We start from the raw sequence: 17776 nt of genomic DNA on the forward strand, positions 1-17776 counted from the left end.
CAACTGCGCCTTGGTCTGCCCCGGGGTCTCCTCCCAGTGAGACGTGCCTCAAGGACCTCCCTAGGGAGACGCCCGAGAGGCATCCTAACCAGATGCCCGAACCACCTAAGCTGGCTCCTTTCCAGGAGAAGAAGCAGTGACTTCTATTACGACTGCAAAATACCTCAATTATTCCGACAGCATCACAATGCATCGTGAGCTTATACTGTACATCAGGGGTGCCCACACATTTATGACAGCGGATTCGACCGTTATCTCTGCATTGGAACGGCGAAATCATCCGTTATCAGCACGTTTGAATGGTGCCAAAATGTCCATACTGGCATCCTCACCACATAGCCTGGTCAAGGTTTCCCCTGGTGGACGTGTCATTTCCAACTATTGTCGGTGCATGGAACTAGGAGCTACTAATATATACTATTCTCTGCCTATCAGGACGTAACTCGGACGGCGCTGAGTCGGGTCTGGTGGCCTTCGCAACGCTCGGCACGGCGACTTGCTCGGCTAGCGCCTCGCTCGGCGGTGCCTCACGTAGCTCATGGCCACCAGACACGACGCGCCTCCATCAGGACATCAGTGATAATGACAATACTACAATCGCAGATAATGACATACTGAACAGTGAGGATGCCAGTATGGACATTTTGGCACCATTCAAACGTGCTGATAACGGATGATTTCGCCGATTCAATACATGATACCAGTCGAATGGGGTGTTTATGACGTGAGATCTACTTTCAAAATGACCAGCTCAACAAGATCTACCCACTGAAAAAATTATTGTACCATTGCTGAAAATAGTTTCAATATATAATGTACCTGGGGGGGCTTTGGAATAGGGAAAATTATGACAGGCAGTTTCTGCTGTCAAAATATGACCCCCCAGTATTTAACTTAAATGCCCAATACACTGACACCACGCTAGACAGGAACGCCCAAAAAACGGTTTTAGCCTGGGGTAAGAATTTTCTATGGCTGCCAATGCAACTTGGTCCAATCCTTAATCACATACGGACAAACATCTATGCCGATGCTATCTAACTTGCGGAGGTAGCGTGCCTTGTCCACGGGCAACAGATCTTTCAACGTATGGCATTGCAAATACGTTTGATAATCGCTACTCTGCTCAATATTGTTTTTAAAATGCCGCAAATTGCATTGCAGTGAACGAGCGCAAATCACAACTTCCCCCGGTGGTGGGCGGAGTCACAGTTTGAGGCGCTGTTTACGCGCCGTGGTGTCAGTGTATGCTACCAGTCCTACATACTTACACCTAGAAACCCCATTCAAACCTATTTAGGTTCATCTTAAGGTGGACATGTTTGCCTGAAAAGAAATCTTTGAAATGTTTCATAGTATTAGAAATATAGTGCTTTCAAATTTGAGAAATTCACAATGGGGCTCAATGGCAGATATTGGCACGTCAAAAAATCCCTTTCACCTAGAAACTCCATTCACAAATTTTATAATTCAGCTTACTGTGGAGACACATGCTGGAACTTTTTACTTTGAAATGTTATTTAACTTAAACGCCCAATGCATTCTCAATGGCAATAGCACAAACTTTGGCATGCTACTAGTCCTAGTGTGGATCGACTATTTTCGTATGACAAAATAAATAGTGCTTTCAAACACTCGGGCACCGCAGTGTTCACCTCTCTCCCCTCTTGTTCAGACTACCAACCTTCAAATACCACTCTGAGTCAAGAAAGACATACAGAAGATATTAGATGACACTGCTGTTGTAGGGCGTACGTAACGAGGGTGACAGGAAGAGGAGTACTGGGACTGTTTGGAGACGTGGTGGACTTTTGAAAGTCGGGGCGTCGCATTCATGCCTCCACGCACGCACGCACGCACGCACGCACGCACACACGCACACACACACACACACACACACACACACACACACACACACACACACACACACACACACACACATACATACAATTCATCCTCTATCTCCCATAAAACGTCTTTCATTGTTTCCTTTTCTTTCTTTTCAAAACGATGTAATGTCATCCAGTGGAGTCGTCTGAAGAGGAGGAAGCTGGCTAACCATTGATCTAGCTAAGCCCGTCTAGACAGGAGCATTTCATCCAATTATGTCAGAAATACAAGCACCGTTGTTGTTGTTGTTGTTGATCACACCAACAATGGCAGGATTACCGTCACCATGTATACAGAATAGGAAGAGGAAGGGGGGAAGAAGAGTGACAAGGATGCAATCGACAAAGGAAGAAAGACAGAGACAAGCCTTGACTAGAGATATGTGATCACTGTCAAAAGCGCTTTTCTTTTTCTAACAAAGCACAGGAAAAACCTAAACTAAACACTGATTGTTTCTATGGTAAGCCTTCTATTGACTGGGCATCAGGGCAACAGAGCATATGATCGAGTGACTGTTACTATACTGCAAAGTATCAACATGGATGCATGCACAGACACACGTGACACGCGCACGCACACACACACACGCACGCACACACACACACGCACACACACACACACACACACACACACACACACACACACACACACACACACACACACACACACACGCATACATACAATACCTGTATGGGAGCAAGCAGGCACATGCACTCATTGCTATGATGACCAGACAACCAGACAAGCAAATGATTCCTATTCCATCCAATTAGGCCTGAATGAACGGCTAAATGAGTTGCGATAACATCAAACACATAGCTTTTCCCAAGTCAATCAATTCCTGTTTTTCCTCACTACTGATATACGTGGCAAGCATTATCAAACCACCCCTCTGACAGGCACCGTATTTGTTCACCCATTTACCAAACACCTCTTGCACATGTATAATAAATATATTTTTTATTATAATTATTGATGTTGTAACTATATCCAAAATGAGCATGATGGAGCTGTCCTGTTTGTGGCAAAGGAATTGGTTTCCGTAGCAATGCATGACTACTCATAGAGGGGAAAAACCCTTTACATGTACATTTTTGTGGCAAATACTTTAGTGATACGGTTAATCTGAAAAAACACGTGATCCATACTGGTGTAAAACCCTTTATTTGTGCTGTTTGTGGCAAAGGATGTGGTGGAAAGAATCACCTATATCACACATGAGGACCCATACAGTGGAAAGGCAAAGGTTTGGGGCAAAGGATGTAGAAACAAAGGTCATTTAAATTGACATCGTCCTGTTCAACTCCATGTAGCGTGAGAGATGTCCCCCATGAAAATAAATACATTTTAAATTATTAAATTATTATTAAATTATGAATACATAAATAAATTAGACATTATACAGTCCACATGCTCATTGTTTGTAGTTCAGTTTAGCAGTGTACCTGTACCTGCCCCTTATGCATCATGCTGGGATTAAAATGGATTGGATAGCTCTTTCTAATGCTGAATGGTATTACATGCCGGAAATAGACAAGCCTCGAGCTCACAGCATGTTGAGTTGTGAGCCTGTAGATTATATTAATCAGACTTAATTCCCTTGTTAATCTAATGCCGGCCTTACGCTAGATTACACACATTATGTTTTAGACCCACTTTTTGACATAAAAAAAAAAAAAAAAGAACAAGCATATTCACTGTTTCAGACAAATTTCCAATATCAGGATAAAAATATATAGTTTTGCACAAGTCGATGTGCGCAATGTAATGTTGCTCGGTCATTTGCTGTAAAGTGGTAATCAAACTCAGCCTGAGATTGAATCAGTTTTTTTCTCGTCTTGACAGTTAAATGTTTAATTGAATTACGTGTTTAGTCTTTGCGATGCGTATGCTCAATGTTTAGCGGCTAAACAATGTGACCGTCTGTTTTAAACAATAGGCTAAACTTTTGCCTATTGTTTAAAAGAGATGGTCACATGGACAGATACACAGACCAGAGCCATCTGAAAGAAGAGTTGCGATATTGAGGGGGCAGAAAACAGCCTGGTCACGTGGTTCATGTACTCGCACGAGCCCATAGACTCCAATGCATTCCGTAAACTTCCGGTTGTCCCTATTTGAAGCCTTCAAATAGGGACAAACCAATAGAAGTCTATGTAGAAGAGCCGCCATTGGACTGGCCCCATGAAGTGAACAGAGTTTGCGTAACTCGGTCTAAGGGCCGATTCATACTCCTATTTTAGAGCCGATTAAAAGTCGGTTCGGATCTGTAGAGCCTACAATGTGACGTCATTTGAGGTTCGGGGGGGGGGCGGGTACCGTACTAAAGTCGGCTCTTCGGTGCTACTGAAAATTTCTGACGAGCCGAAATCATTTCGGCACTACAGCGCCGAAACAGCGGTAAAATAGGAGTATGAATCGGCCCTTACTCTATATGGCTCTGACACAGACTAGGCAGACTAGACAGATTTCAAACTCTTTTCAAAGTCTTGTGAGAGGGTGTAGTGTCAGACTTTTGCCTTTCCCTATATTTTATTTTCAAAATCTCTCCAGCAACTTCCAGGTAAGCATAAGTTTGCCGTCCGTTCCTTCTACCCTTGTGATTTACTTTTGTGATCACTTTCTGTTATTAGCAAGGATCTCGTGAAAGCAAGTGTTGATTTTTCCATCTGCCCTTCTGTGATGCCATTAAAGTCAACATCTATTTACAGCTGAAGCTAGATTGAAATATTATCATGGAGTGTGTGACTTTGTGGAGGTTGTAAAAAGTGTTTATTCTGTCTGGAGGAAATATATAAATACTGACCTATCATGACGGCCAGCTCTACGAACAGGCCCCCCGGCAGACATTTACAGATGGAGGGTGGCTAGACCAGCCTCCCCTGTAAAATCCTTAGACAGGTTCAAACCTGGCGGTAGTTTTATTGCACAGATGTGTGAATGTCAGGAAGATCTGTGTGTGTGTGTCTCCACAACAAGTAATGTAATTTAAGAAATAGTGTGAGAGGACGACTCTCATGGTCCCTCACAAGGGAAATGGTTGTTTTATGGTTAACCGCTTGAACCCCAGCCAGCATACATATTCTGATGGGAAATCTTTGGCGTCTGGGATCCAGACGCCAAAGATCCAAACACTGATCCAAATGGATCCACTTTACATGAGTTTATTTGGTTAGTATAGGATAGGCCTCTGCGCCAGTGCATGCGTTGGGTTTTTGTGACAGGCATTCCAATAGAGGAGACATCAGGATGACAATAAGAGCCTTTCTGCATTTTAATTAGTGTAGAATCATTAACAAGTCATCTAAACGCTCTCACCAAATGCAATGGCAGCTCCTTTTTTTTCTCCAAAGTGGCAATGGCAGCCTCTGAAGCTGGCGTGCTAATAGAAAAGTTAATTACATCACTGGTGTTCTTGTTAATGTATGTACTTTGACAGGGGCAATATAATAAAAAGGTGAGAGCCGTGTGCTCCAGTCCCCTGATGCCAGACACACTTTTAATTGCTTTGTCTCGGGGTACCGTAGTCAGTCATCTGTGACAACGTAGTACAACATAGTAGTATATTAATCTTGAACGTGCCCCGAGTTACCAAAACGTCACGCCTCTTCCAATTGCCACTCCATTGTGCTGAACACCGTGATGCGGAGACAAACCGGCTGGATATCTCAGTGACACCGCATGTTTATGCCTATGTTTACATCGCATTTTCATAGGAGGTGTTTGATAAGAGCTTCATTCAAATGTTTGGGCAAATTTGTCCCATATAAGTCAGCGATTCCCCACCTGGGGTCTGGGGCCCCACTTACGGGGTGGCGTCAAATATCACAGGAGTTTGACTGTTTAGAGCAGTTGTCGCGCGTGCGTGCGTGCGTGCGTGCGTGTGCGTGTGCGTGTGCGTGCCTGTGCGTGTGTAAAAACACTGACAGCTGGAGAAATCCTGCTGTCAGTATCCCTGGACTGTTGGTATGCACCTGTTTGCTGCCACTGCCACCCCAGCACCACCCCAGCACCACCAGTGGGCTCTGCTCTAATAATTATGTTCTCCATGGGAGTTGTTAATGGTTAATGTGCTGAGCATGGAGAAAAGCTGTAGAAGAGCCTGAATGCTGCATTTAGAGATTGTAAAAAATGTTAAACACAAAATCATAATTTCTAAACTTTAGAAATTGATTTATTTCATAAGTCCGCTTTCCTCCACTCTCTCTGGCTGTTCTAAGTGTGATTATCAGTCCAACTATAGCTCGTCATACATACTCTGTTGTCCTGTAACTGTAACATACTATAGCTTACACAGATGTGACTTATATGCCTTAGGATGTGTTCTGAGGGCAGCATTCAATTTCATTGGCCCTCGCGTGTGTCCAATCAGAAAGGGTGGGAGGCGGGGCTAATAGTGAAAGGGGGTGGGGCTAAGAGTGGGAGGCGGGTTCAATGGAATTTTGAATTTTGGAGCGGCAGCCATTGCTTCACTCTGCTCCAGCTTCCAAACCTGCTCTCTGCTCCTGCTGAATTTACACCAATTCCTGCAACTACTGCTCTCATAAGGTACAACTCTTAAACATGAATATGTTGACCTTTTGCTAGAACAGAATTTAGCAAGTGCTACTTTCATTTAGCTAATGTTTACTTTCATTTAGCTAATGTTTGCTTAATCAAGGTGCTAATTTCATTTAGCTAATGTTACCTACTGTAGCTATCAAATGTTACCATAACTAGTCTGCTATGTTGAATCTAGCTGTTAATCTTACATGTGTACCTTCCATTGTGTGAATTGTAGTGATTTTAAATCATTTTACAATTTAGCTAGCAAGCTATAAAGGCACATTCTGCAGTCAGGGCTCAGCTGCCCTCAGGGCAGCATTCAAAAGCTGCCCTCAGGGCAGCAGTTTAACATTGGTGTATGTATAGCATTTAAGCTGCCCTGAGACCAGCATTCAAAAGCTGCCCTCAGGGCAGAAATGTAACATGGTTGTAGGTATAGCATTTAAGCTGCCCTGAGACCAGCATTCAAATGCTGCCCTGAGAGCAGCAATTTAACATGGTTGTATGTATAGCATTTAAGCTGCCCTGAGACCAGCATTCAAATGCTGCCCTGAGAGCAGCCATTTATGTATAGCATTTAAGATGCCCTGAGACCAGCATTCAAAAGCTGCCCTCAGGGCAGCAATTTAACATTGGTGTTTGTATAGCATTTGGCTGCCCTGAGACCAGCATTCAAATGCTGCCCTCAGGGCAGCAATTTAACATTGGTGTATGTATAGCATTTGGCTGCCCTGAGACCAGCATTCAAACGCTGCCCTCAGGGCAGCAATTTAACATGGTTGTAGGTATAGCATTTAAGCTGCCCTGAGGCCAGCATTCAAATGCTGCCCTCAGGGCCGCAATTTAACATAGTTGTATGTATAGAATTTAAGCTGCCCTGAGACCAGCATTCAAAACCTGCCCTCAGGACAGCAATTTAACATTGGTGTTTGTATAGCATTTGGCTGCCCTGAGACCAGCATTCAAAAGTCAATTTAACATTGGTGTATGTATAGCATTTGGCTGCCCTGAGACCAGCATTCAAAAGCTGCCCTCAGGGCAGCAATTTAACATGGTTGTATGTATAGCATTTGAGCTGCCCTGAGACCAGCATTCAAAAGCTGCCCTCAGTGCAGCAATTTAACATTGGTGTATGTATAGCATTTGGCTGCCCTGAGACCAGCATTCAAAAGCTGCCCTCAGGGCAGCAATTTAACATTGGTGTTTGTATAGGGTGTGTAGGATGGGTGACAAATTCCAAATGTACTTTGTCAATGAATTTAGCTTTCTCTCTCCATTCTGTCATAAACTATAGTCAAACCAAACCAAAACAGGGCGGCGGTGGCTCAGGGGGTAGAGTGGCTGGATGGTAACTGCAAGGTTGCCAGCTCGAACCCGGGCTCCCCCAGAGTTGGTGTAGAAGTGTTGAAAGCACTATATTTCTAAAACTATGAAACATTTCAAAGATTTCTTTTCAGGCAAACATGTCCACCGTAAGATGAACCTAAATAGGTTTGAATGGGGTTCATAGGTGTAAGTATGTAGGACTAGTAGCATGCCAAAGTTTGTGCTATTGCCATTGAGAATGCATTGGGCGTTTAAGTTAAATACGGGGAGGAAATATGACAGCAAACTGCCTGTCATATTTTCTCCCTATTCCAAAGCCCCCCCCCCAGGTACATTATATTTTTAAACTATTTTCAGCAATGGTACACTTATTTTTTCAGTGGGTAGATCTTGTTGAGCTGGTCATTTTGAAAGTAGATCTCACGTCATAAATGTGTGGGCACCCCTGTTCTAGCCCCTAGGATGACCCGAGGCCCACCACTTAAAAACCACATGCTACGGTGCCCAAATCTGAATTTAGGTGCTCAAATGAACTCAAACTGAAGCAATTCAGTAAAGGTCAACACTTCCTCCTGGGCTGGGACCTCCAGTAAAAGGCCTAAATACTCTCCAAGAGTTTGGGAACAACATATCAAGAGAGTGGAGTGGTAGGCCCTTGGATTGACCCACGACCAGTGATTAAATGTACCCCACTGAAAAATAGCAGATCTACAAGCTTGTAGCGTGGCACTCGGTGCCGCACTACGAGCTTGTAGATCTGCCCAAAGTTGAAGGGCTTCAACCTTGGGTACTGGGTAGCTGAAGTTGAAGCTCTGCCCTTCAACTTTGGGCACTTTTACATGTAGGCTGACCCAAAGTTGAAACAGTTGCAAGGGGGACATCTTTGGGCATGGGGTCCTCATCGTTGGATATGTTGTTCCCACAACCACGAAGAGTATTTTACCCTTTACTGGAGGTCCTAGGCCCTAAAATGACCCCATGAGGAAGTGTTGACCTTTACTGAATTGCTTCAGTTTCAGTTCATTTGACCACCTAACTTCAGATTTGGGCATAATTACACCATTGTTTCAGTTCCAGTTCATTTGACAACCTTCTTTCAACTTTGGGCACTTTTACATGTAGGCTGACCCAAAGTTGAAACAGTTGCCAGGGGGACATCTATGGGCCTGGGGTCCTCATCATTGGATATGTTGTTCCCACAACCGAGAACAGTATTTTACCCTTTACTGGAGGTCCTAGGCCCTAAAATGACCCCATGAGGAAGCGTTGACCTTTACTGAATTGCTTCAGTTTCAGGTAATTTGACCACCTAACTTCAGATTTGGGCACCCTAACATGTGGTCTTTAAGTGGTGGGCCTGTGGTCATCTTAGTGGCTAGGAGGTCCAGTGAAAGGCCTACATACTCTCCCAAGATGGAGGAACAACATTTTACAATCTGGGAACCCTAGGCCTTTGTATGGCTACAGTGCGACTGGTTCAATCCTACCCTAAATCTAGGCCTAAGACGTGACACCTCAAAGTGGGGTACATTGCATCCACTGGTCAATCCAAGGGCCTACCACTCCACTCTCTTGATATGTTCTTTCCCAACTCTTGGAGAGTATGTAGGCCTTTCCCTGGACCTTCTAGCGGCTAGAAGGTCCAGGGAAAGTCCTACATTGTAGGACTAGTAGCATGCCAAAGTTTGTGCTATTGCCATTGAGAATGCATTGGGCGTTTAAGTTAAATAACTCAGAAACTACAAATCATTTCAAAGTAAAAGGTTCCAGCATTTGTCTTCACAGTAAGCTGAATTATAAAATGTGTGAATGGAGTTTCTAGGTGAAAGTGATTTTTTACGTGCCATTGAGCCCCATTATAAATTTATCAAATTTGAAAGCACTATATTTCTAAAACTATGAAACATTTCAAAGATTCCATTTCAAGCAAACATGTCCACTGTAAGATGAACGTAAATAGGTTTGAATGGGGTTTCTATAGGTGTAAGTATGTAGGACTAGTAGCATGCCAAAGTTTGTGCTATTGCCATTGAGAATGCATTGGGCGTTTAAGTAAAATAACTCAGAAACTACAAATCATTTCAAAGTAAAAAAATCCAGCATTTGTCTTCACAGTAAGCTGAATTATAAAATGTGTGAATGGAGTTTCTAGGTGAAAGTGATTTGTTACGTGCCATAGAGCTGCCATTGAGCCCCATTATAAATTTCTCAAATTTGAAAGCACTATATTTCTAAAACTATGAAACATTTCAAAGATTTCTTTTCAGGCAAACATGTCCACCGTAAGATGAACCTAAATAGGTTTGAATGGGGTTTCTAGGTGTAAGTATGTAGGACTAGTAGCATGCCAAAGTTTGTGCTATTGCCATTGAGAATGCATTGGGCGTTTAAGTTAAATACGGGGAGGAAATATGACAGCAAACTGCCTGTCATATTTTCTCCCTATTCCAAAGCCCCCCCAGGTACATTATATATTTAAACTATTTTCAGCAATGGTACACTTATTTTTTCAGTGGGTAGATCTTGTTGAGCTGGTCATTTTGAAAGTAGATCTCACGTCATAAATGTGTGGGCACCCCTGTTCTAGCCCCTAGGATGACCCGAGGCCCACCACTTAAAAACCACATGCTACGGTGCCCAAATCTGAATTTAGGTGCTCAAATGAACTCAAACTGAAGCAATTCAGTAAAGGTCAACACTTCCTCCTGGGGTCATTTTAGGGGCTGGGACCTCCAGTAAAAGGCCTAAATACTCTCCAAGAGTTTGGGAACAACATATCAAGAGAGTGGAGTGGTAGGCCCTTGGATTGACCCACGACCAGTGATTAAATGTACCCCACTGAAAAATAGCAGATCTACAAGCTTGTAGCGTGGCACTCGGTGCCGCACTACGAGCTTGTAGATCTGCCCAAAGTTGAAGGGCTTCAACCTTGGGTACTGGGTAGCTGAAGTTGAAGCTCTGCCCTTCAACTTTGGGCACTTTTACATGTAGGCTGACCCAAAGTTGAAACAGTTGCAAGGGGGACATCTTTGGGCATGGGGTCCTCATCGTTGGATATGTTGTTCCCACAACCACGAAGAGTATTTTACCCTTTACTGGAGGTCCTAGGCCCTAAAATGACCCCATGAGGAAGTGTTAACCTTTACTGAATTGCTTCAGTTTCAGTTCATTTGACCACCTAACTTCAGATTTGGGCATAATTACACCATTGTTTCAGTTCCAGTTCATTTGACAACCTTCTTTCAACTTTGGGCACTTTTACATGTAGGCTGACCCAAAGTTGAAACAGTTGCCAGGGGGACATCTTTGGGCCTGGGGTCCTCATCATTGGATATGTTGTTCCCACAACCGAGAACAGTATTTTACCCTTTACTGGAGGTCCTAGGCCCTAAAATGACCCCATGAGGAAGCGTTGACCTTTACTGAATTGCTTCAGTTTCAGGTAATTTGACCACCTAACTTCAGATTTGGGCACCCTAACATGTGGTCTTTAAGTGGTGGGCCTGTGGTCATCTTAGTGGCTAGGAGGTCCAGTGAAAGGCCTACATACTCTCCCAAGATGGAGGAACAACATTTTACAATCTGGGAACCCTAGGCCTTTGTATGGCTACAGTACGACTGGTTCAATCCTACCCTAAATCTAGGCCTAAGACGTGACACCTCAAAGTGGGGTACATTGCATCCACTGGTCAATCCAAGGGCCTACCACTCCACTCTCTTGATATGTTCTTTCCCAACTCTTGGAGAGTATGTAGGCCTTTCCCTGGACCTTCTAGCGGCTAGAAGGTCCAGGGAAAGTCCTACATTGTAGGACTAGTAGCATGCCAAAGTTTGTGCTATTGCCATTGAGAATGCATTGGGCGTTTAAGTTAAATAACTCAGAAACTACAAATCATTTCAAAGTAAAAGGTTCCAGCATTTGTCTTCACAGTAAGCTGAATTATAAAATGTGTGAATGGAGTTTCTAGGTGAAAGTGATTTTTTACGTGCCATTGAGCCCCATTATAAATTTCTCAAATTTGAAAGCACTATATTTCTAAAACTATGAAACATTTCAAAGATTCCATTTCAAGCAAACATGTCCACTGTAAGATGAACGTAAATAGGTTTGAATGGGGTTTCTATAGGTGTAAGTATGTAGGACTAGTAGCATGCCAAAGTTTGTGCTATTGCCATTGAGAATGCATTGGGCGTTTAAGTAAAATAACTCAGAAACTACAAATCATTTCAAAGTAAAAAATTCCAGCATTTGTCTTCACAGTAAGCTGAATTATAAAATGTGTGAATGGAGTTTCTAGGTGAAAGTGATTTGTTACGTGCCATAGAGCTGCCATTGAGCCCCATTATAAATTTCTCAAATTTGAAAGCACTATATTTCTAAAACTTTGAAACATTTCAAAGATTTATTTTCAGGCAAACATGTCCACCGTAAGATGAACCTAAATAGGTTTGAATGGGGTTTCTAGGTGTAAGTATGTAGGACTAGTAGCATGCCAAAGTTTGTGCTATTGCCATTGAGAATGCATTGGGCGTTTAAGTTAAATACGGGGAGGAAATATGACAGCAAACTGCCTGTCATATTTTCTCCCTATTCCAAAGCCCCCCCAGGTACATTATATATTTAAACTATTTTCAGCAATGGTACACTTATTTTTTCAGTGGGTAGATCTTGTTGAGCTGGTCATTTTGAAAGTAGATCTCACGTCATAAATGTGTGGGCACCCCTGTTCTAGCCCCTATAGGATGACCCGAGGCCCACCACTTAAAAACCACATGCTACGGTGCCCAAATCTGAATTTAGGTGCTCAAATGAACTCAAACTGAAGCAATTCAGTAAAGGTCAACACTTCCTCCTGGGGTCATTTTAGGGGCTGGGACCTCCAGTAAAAGGCCTAAATACTCTCCAAGAGTTTGGGAACAACATATCAAGAGAGTGGAGTGGTAGGCCCTTGGATTGACCCACGACCAGTGATTAAATGTACCCCACTGAAAAATAGCAGATCTACAAGCTTGTAGCGTGGCACTCGGTGCCGCACTACGAGCTTGTAGATCTGCCCAAAGTTGAAGGGCTTCAACCTTGGGTACTGGGTAGCTGAAGTTGAAGCTCTGCCCTTCAACTTTGGGCACTTTTACATGTAGGCTGACCCAAAGTTGAAACAGTTGCAAGGGGGACATCTTTGGGCATGGGGTCCTCATCGTTGGATATGTTGTTCCCACAACCACGAAGAGTATTTTACCCTTTACTGGAGGTCCTAGGCCCTAAAATGACCCCATGAGGAAGTGTTAACCTTTACTGAATTGCTTCAGTTTCAGTTCATTTGACCACCTAACTTCAGATTTGGGCATAATTACACCATTGTTTCAGTTCCAGTTCATTTGACAACCTTCTTTCAACTTTGGGCACTTTTACATGTAGGCTGACCCAAAGTTGAAACAGTTGCCAGGGGGACATCTTTGGGCCTGGGGTCCTCATCATTGGATATGTTGTTCCCACAACCGAGAAGAGTATTTTACCCTTTACTGGAGGTCTTAGGCCCTAAAATGACCCCATGAGGAAGCGTTGACCTTTACTGAATTGCTTCAGTTTCAGGTAATTTGACCACCTAACTTCAGATTTGGGCACCCTAACATGTGGTCTTTAAGTGGTGGGCCTGTGGTCATCTTAGTGGCTAGGAGGTCCAGTAAAAGGCCTAAATACTCTCCAAGAGTTGGGGAAGAACATATCAAGGGCACGCGAGGCATATAAGGCATATAAGTTACATCTGCCATGATGTAACATCATTGTGAAGTACAGTAACAGATGTCTGACCTGGGCCGTGGCTCAGAGGTCCAGGCACCCCGGCTGGCAGTCCAGTCTGGCAGTGTTCCACGGGTTCGACTCCCGATCCCGACGGCCCTTACTGCGTGTCACCCCCCCCCCCCCCATCTCTCTCCCCATTTCCTGTCAGCCTACTATCTATCCCTCTATTAAACATATAAGAATAAAGGCGAAAGCCACAAAAACATGCATAAAAAAATGTAGGTTTTTGTGTGTTGTGTGTTGGGGCACTGCGTGGGGGGTCTCCGTTTTTGTCAGATAGACCTACAAGAAGGGACGCCACAGGAATAAAAGGTTGGGAAACACTGCAATAAGCAAAAGGTCACAAGTTCGATCGCTGCAACATCTACCGTATGTGTTAAGGTTACATCCATTACATCCACAGACGGCAGAGGTGTCCTTGAGCAATAGCAGAAGAGAAGGTTGTGAGTCAGCTTTATTTTTCCTCAAAGCCACTTTGTTTTGATAATGACCTTGAACAAAAAGAGCGGAGGAATGAATCCGTTTTTAGAGAAGGAGTGTCAAACTCATTAGGTCACGGACCGGATTGCTCGAAATGCAATTTAATATGGGCCGGATTACTTTTTTTTTTAACTTGAAGGATAGCCTACTAATTTCAGGTTTAGGACTAAATGGGCATGTTTACAGTATACTAGTCTATGTTAAAGGATTTCATACTTTATCCGGTGTGTATCTTTCTGGCAGTAGAGTGGCCTTTCAGTGCACCTAACCGGAACGGCAGACATGCACAACATGACACTATAGTTATAATAATAATAATAATAATGATGTATACTGGAGGAGTGCAGGAGTGAGAAGGCGTAAGTTAAGTTGGGTCCTCGCAGTATAGTGGATGGTTACCAGGTGCCTCGATTGTATTCGATGTATTTATTTCTTTTTTGTTTTATTTGTTATTTTATTATTACAATACTCACACACATTACTTTCCTCCCCAAATAATCAGGTCACAGGTTTGCTTAGTGCAACATATAGGCAGGAGTAATGAAAACATTTGCTCTGTATTTCTGCAGCAGGGTGACGGGGTCAGTCCAATGAAGAAACTTTTTTATTTCAAAGACCCCCATAAATCTGAGAGTGTACAAATGGTCCCATTTGGTCCCATTTGTACACCCTTAAGGGTCAATTTGGTCCACACTCTCAACACTGAGGGTCAATTGTAAAATTGACCAGTCAGTCAACATCATAAATCAAATTAAACGATTCTATTTACACCAGAAAGCAGTGCTAATACTGATTGCTATGCTATTTACCACCTACTGTACAGAAAGTGCATCTAAACGCCTCCTCGCATGCCAAATTGGTATGGTAAGGTACTACGTACATACTCCACAGCATGCATTTATCTGTGTAATGCCTCTCTGGCTTAAATGAACACACAGGGGGATGAGGATAAAGATGAAATCCAGACAAATATAACGTTGCTGTTGGGGAGAAACCTTGTATCTCCGTACCATTTATGTTTTTTTGTTTGTAAATGAATGACCAACTTTATCATACAAGAGTGGAACACAAAAGTATAGTGAAATTAGCACACGCTCACAGCTTGCTATCTGCTATTAAAGGTAATAACGGTTTTGGACATATAGGTTTCCACCCGACAGCAAAGATAGACAGGACTGTACAGTAGAGGAAGTGTGACGCAGGTTTTTTTTTTTTTTCTTCTCATAAGTACTTTGCATAAGGACCTTGAACTAGAAAAGGGATGAAGATAAAGAATTTCTTTATCCCTCATTCAAAAGTAACCCACTTAAAGACTTCTGTTTAATTCATAGGAAAAGTGGCAACATGTTGAAACACTTGAAACACAAGTTATTTTCTTGCTGTGCAGCAGCAGCACTCTTATTTTATTAGGAGACAAAGCCTGCAGGATACTCTTTCACTTCACAGCTGGCAAAAGGAGCAGACTCTGATTAAATTTAAAGAAAATCTAAAAATCAATTTTCAGCGTATGATTCAATAAGAAACATGACTGTTGCTAGACATAGGGTAATACCGTGGTAATTTGACCATGTTGAAAGAATTTCGCCCTGCACTTCTTTACAACTACAGTAAACCTGTGACGTGATTCTGATTATTCAGAGCACCTTCCATCTTTTTCTTTTTGAGTGGTGCAACCACTCCCTTACGGAGCTATGTGTGTGGGTAGCTGGGTGCCTGGCTGGCTGGGTATGAGCACGCAAATAGCATGGTTGTTTTTCACCACCTGTGCGCAACCTAACACACACACAAACACACACGCACATATTAACTGTATATATGATGTTTTTGGGTGTGCCACTACAGTACAGTACAGTACAGTACAGTACAGTACAGTACAGTACAGTACAGTGCAGTACAGTACAGTACAGTAGAGGGACCCCCACACGGTAACTCTGTCATTTCTCAACCGTTTCGGACGTGGGGTGGCTCGTCGGAACCAGGCCGGCACCCTGGCTGTGGTCCTAGAAAAAAAATCACACCCGTGTGAAGTGAGTGGTGCAACTCCGTGTGGGGGTCCCTGTGTGGTCTCCGGAAGTTCCAGACCCACAGGCTGTGGGTCTGGAACTTCCGGAGACCACACAGGGACCCCCAAACGGAGTTGCACCACTCACTTCACACGGGTGTGATTTTTTTTTCTTCAATTTAGTTATTATTTTTCAGGGTCCAGGACAAAACACAAAACATCAGTGTAGACCTGACAGAATCCTATAAAAAATAGATTTACACTTGTACGGGCGAAAGGGAGACAGCTGTTGGTCTAATTGCCACATTAGGTACACTATTAAACAGGTGCAAAAACGTGCTTCCCTTTTTTCTTCTATCATATTTCTGGTCATCGCCAGGAAAACTCACCTAAACAGGCCTTATAGCACTGAGCACCACAAAGGGTTAATCTGCCCCTGTACGTCAGTTCTGCATCCATCCACTGATGGTCTCCACACACACACACACACACACACACACACACACACACACACACACACACACGGAGTACCACTGAAACACTTTAACAACACAGATCTTGTATGGGGGTTCCTGCACTTCCTGGCACAAAATCTTTTCAGATGGTGGTAAAACATGGGGGTCTTTGAAGTGAAAATGTTGAAAGGCAAAACACTGTATAAGAGCATCTCTTTCCCATTTGGTTGTGTTGTGCTTTCGTCAGCAATGGGCCAGGCCTCTCCGCTGCGTGTCTGCTGGCCAGAGAACAGAGGGACAGATGGACGGGATGGAGAGAGGGACATAAACCAGATTAATCATCTCATCACGTGTGATTAATATGGAACTGACTGTCATTGGCAGGGGGACACAATAAACCAGACACCCCATTGGCAGGTCAATATGTTTACACTGATGGATTTGCTCTCTCTCTCTTGCTCTCTCTCTCTCGCTCTCTTTGTGTGACTTGGTATTTCTCTTTCTGTGTGTACACAATCACATATCCTTTTCCTCTCTGTCTCTGTTAACATCCTTCTCATGCACACATATAATATATAGGAGAGAAAAGGCAAGAGGAATGGATCTTCACAAGGCGGTTTATTTTCTGCTGGCCTGGGTTCAAGTTTCACCTGCAGGACCAACTATTATTAAGAATGACAGACTAATGTTGTATACTGTATATTGACATGAAACTACACTCCCTGCAAATTAAAGACTGGACTATCTGAAATCCATTTGAAATGCATCATACCTGAGCACTTGTTGAAGATAAGGTTAAGAAAGCTGTCAGAATATTTTTGAACAATCGGTTCAAAGGCATGTTAACATGTTAACAAGGGGAATACATATGTATTCCCCTTAATCTGGTCAATTTAGTTTCACAATTATTATAGTATTAGTATCTGTATCCAACAATTTGTCATAATTAACTGTTTGGTATAGTGACTAAAGTTAACCAAAATGGCTTATAATCCAAATGTCATTATAAAGAAATATACCTCACAGAGTTCATTTTTGAACAATCATTCCAAATGATAAAAGGATTTCATCATATAGCACATGGATACACACTGTCCTGTATCAGTTGTAGCTCAGTTTGTATTCATTATCAAGTGCACAATATTTTAGCAACAGATACTGGAATTATATAAGGTATTGGAAATACAGTGACCTCTGCTTAATTTTTACAAGTTTTTGCTGAGGCTAAACGATAAAGGTTGGACATACAAGACCCACTTATAGAGTGACAGACCAGAC

At 42.9% G+C, this 17776-nt stretch overlaps 1 long non-coding RNA gene across 1 annotated transcript; it reads left to right on the forward strand.

The window, feature by feature from the left end:
• The first annotated feature begins 6344 nt into the window (after positions 1-6344).
• Positions 6345-17331, forward strand: LOC306927918. Its single transcript, XR_013790611.1, has 3 exons — positions 6345-6438; positions 16746-16915; positions 17078-17331. It is a non-coding gene; the product is annotated as an uncharacterized lncRNA (long non-coding RNA).
• Positions 17332-17776: the final 445 nt, after the last annotated feature.

This window comes from Electrona antarctica, assembly GCF_951216825.1.
Source record: "Electrona antarctica genome assembly, chromosome: 8".
NCBI lineage: Eukaryota > Metazoa > Chordata > Actinopteri > Myctophiformes > Myctophidae > Electrona > Electrona antarctica.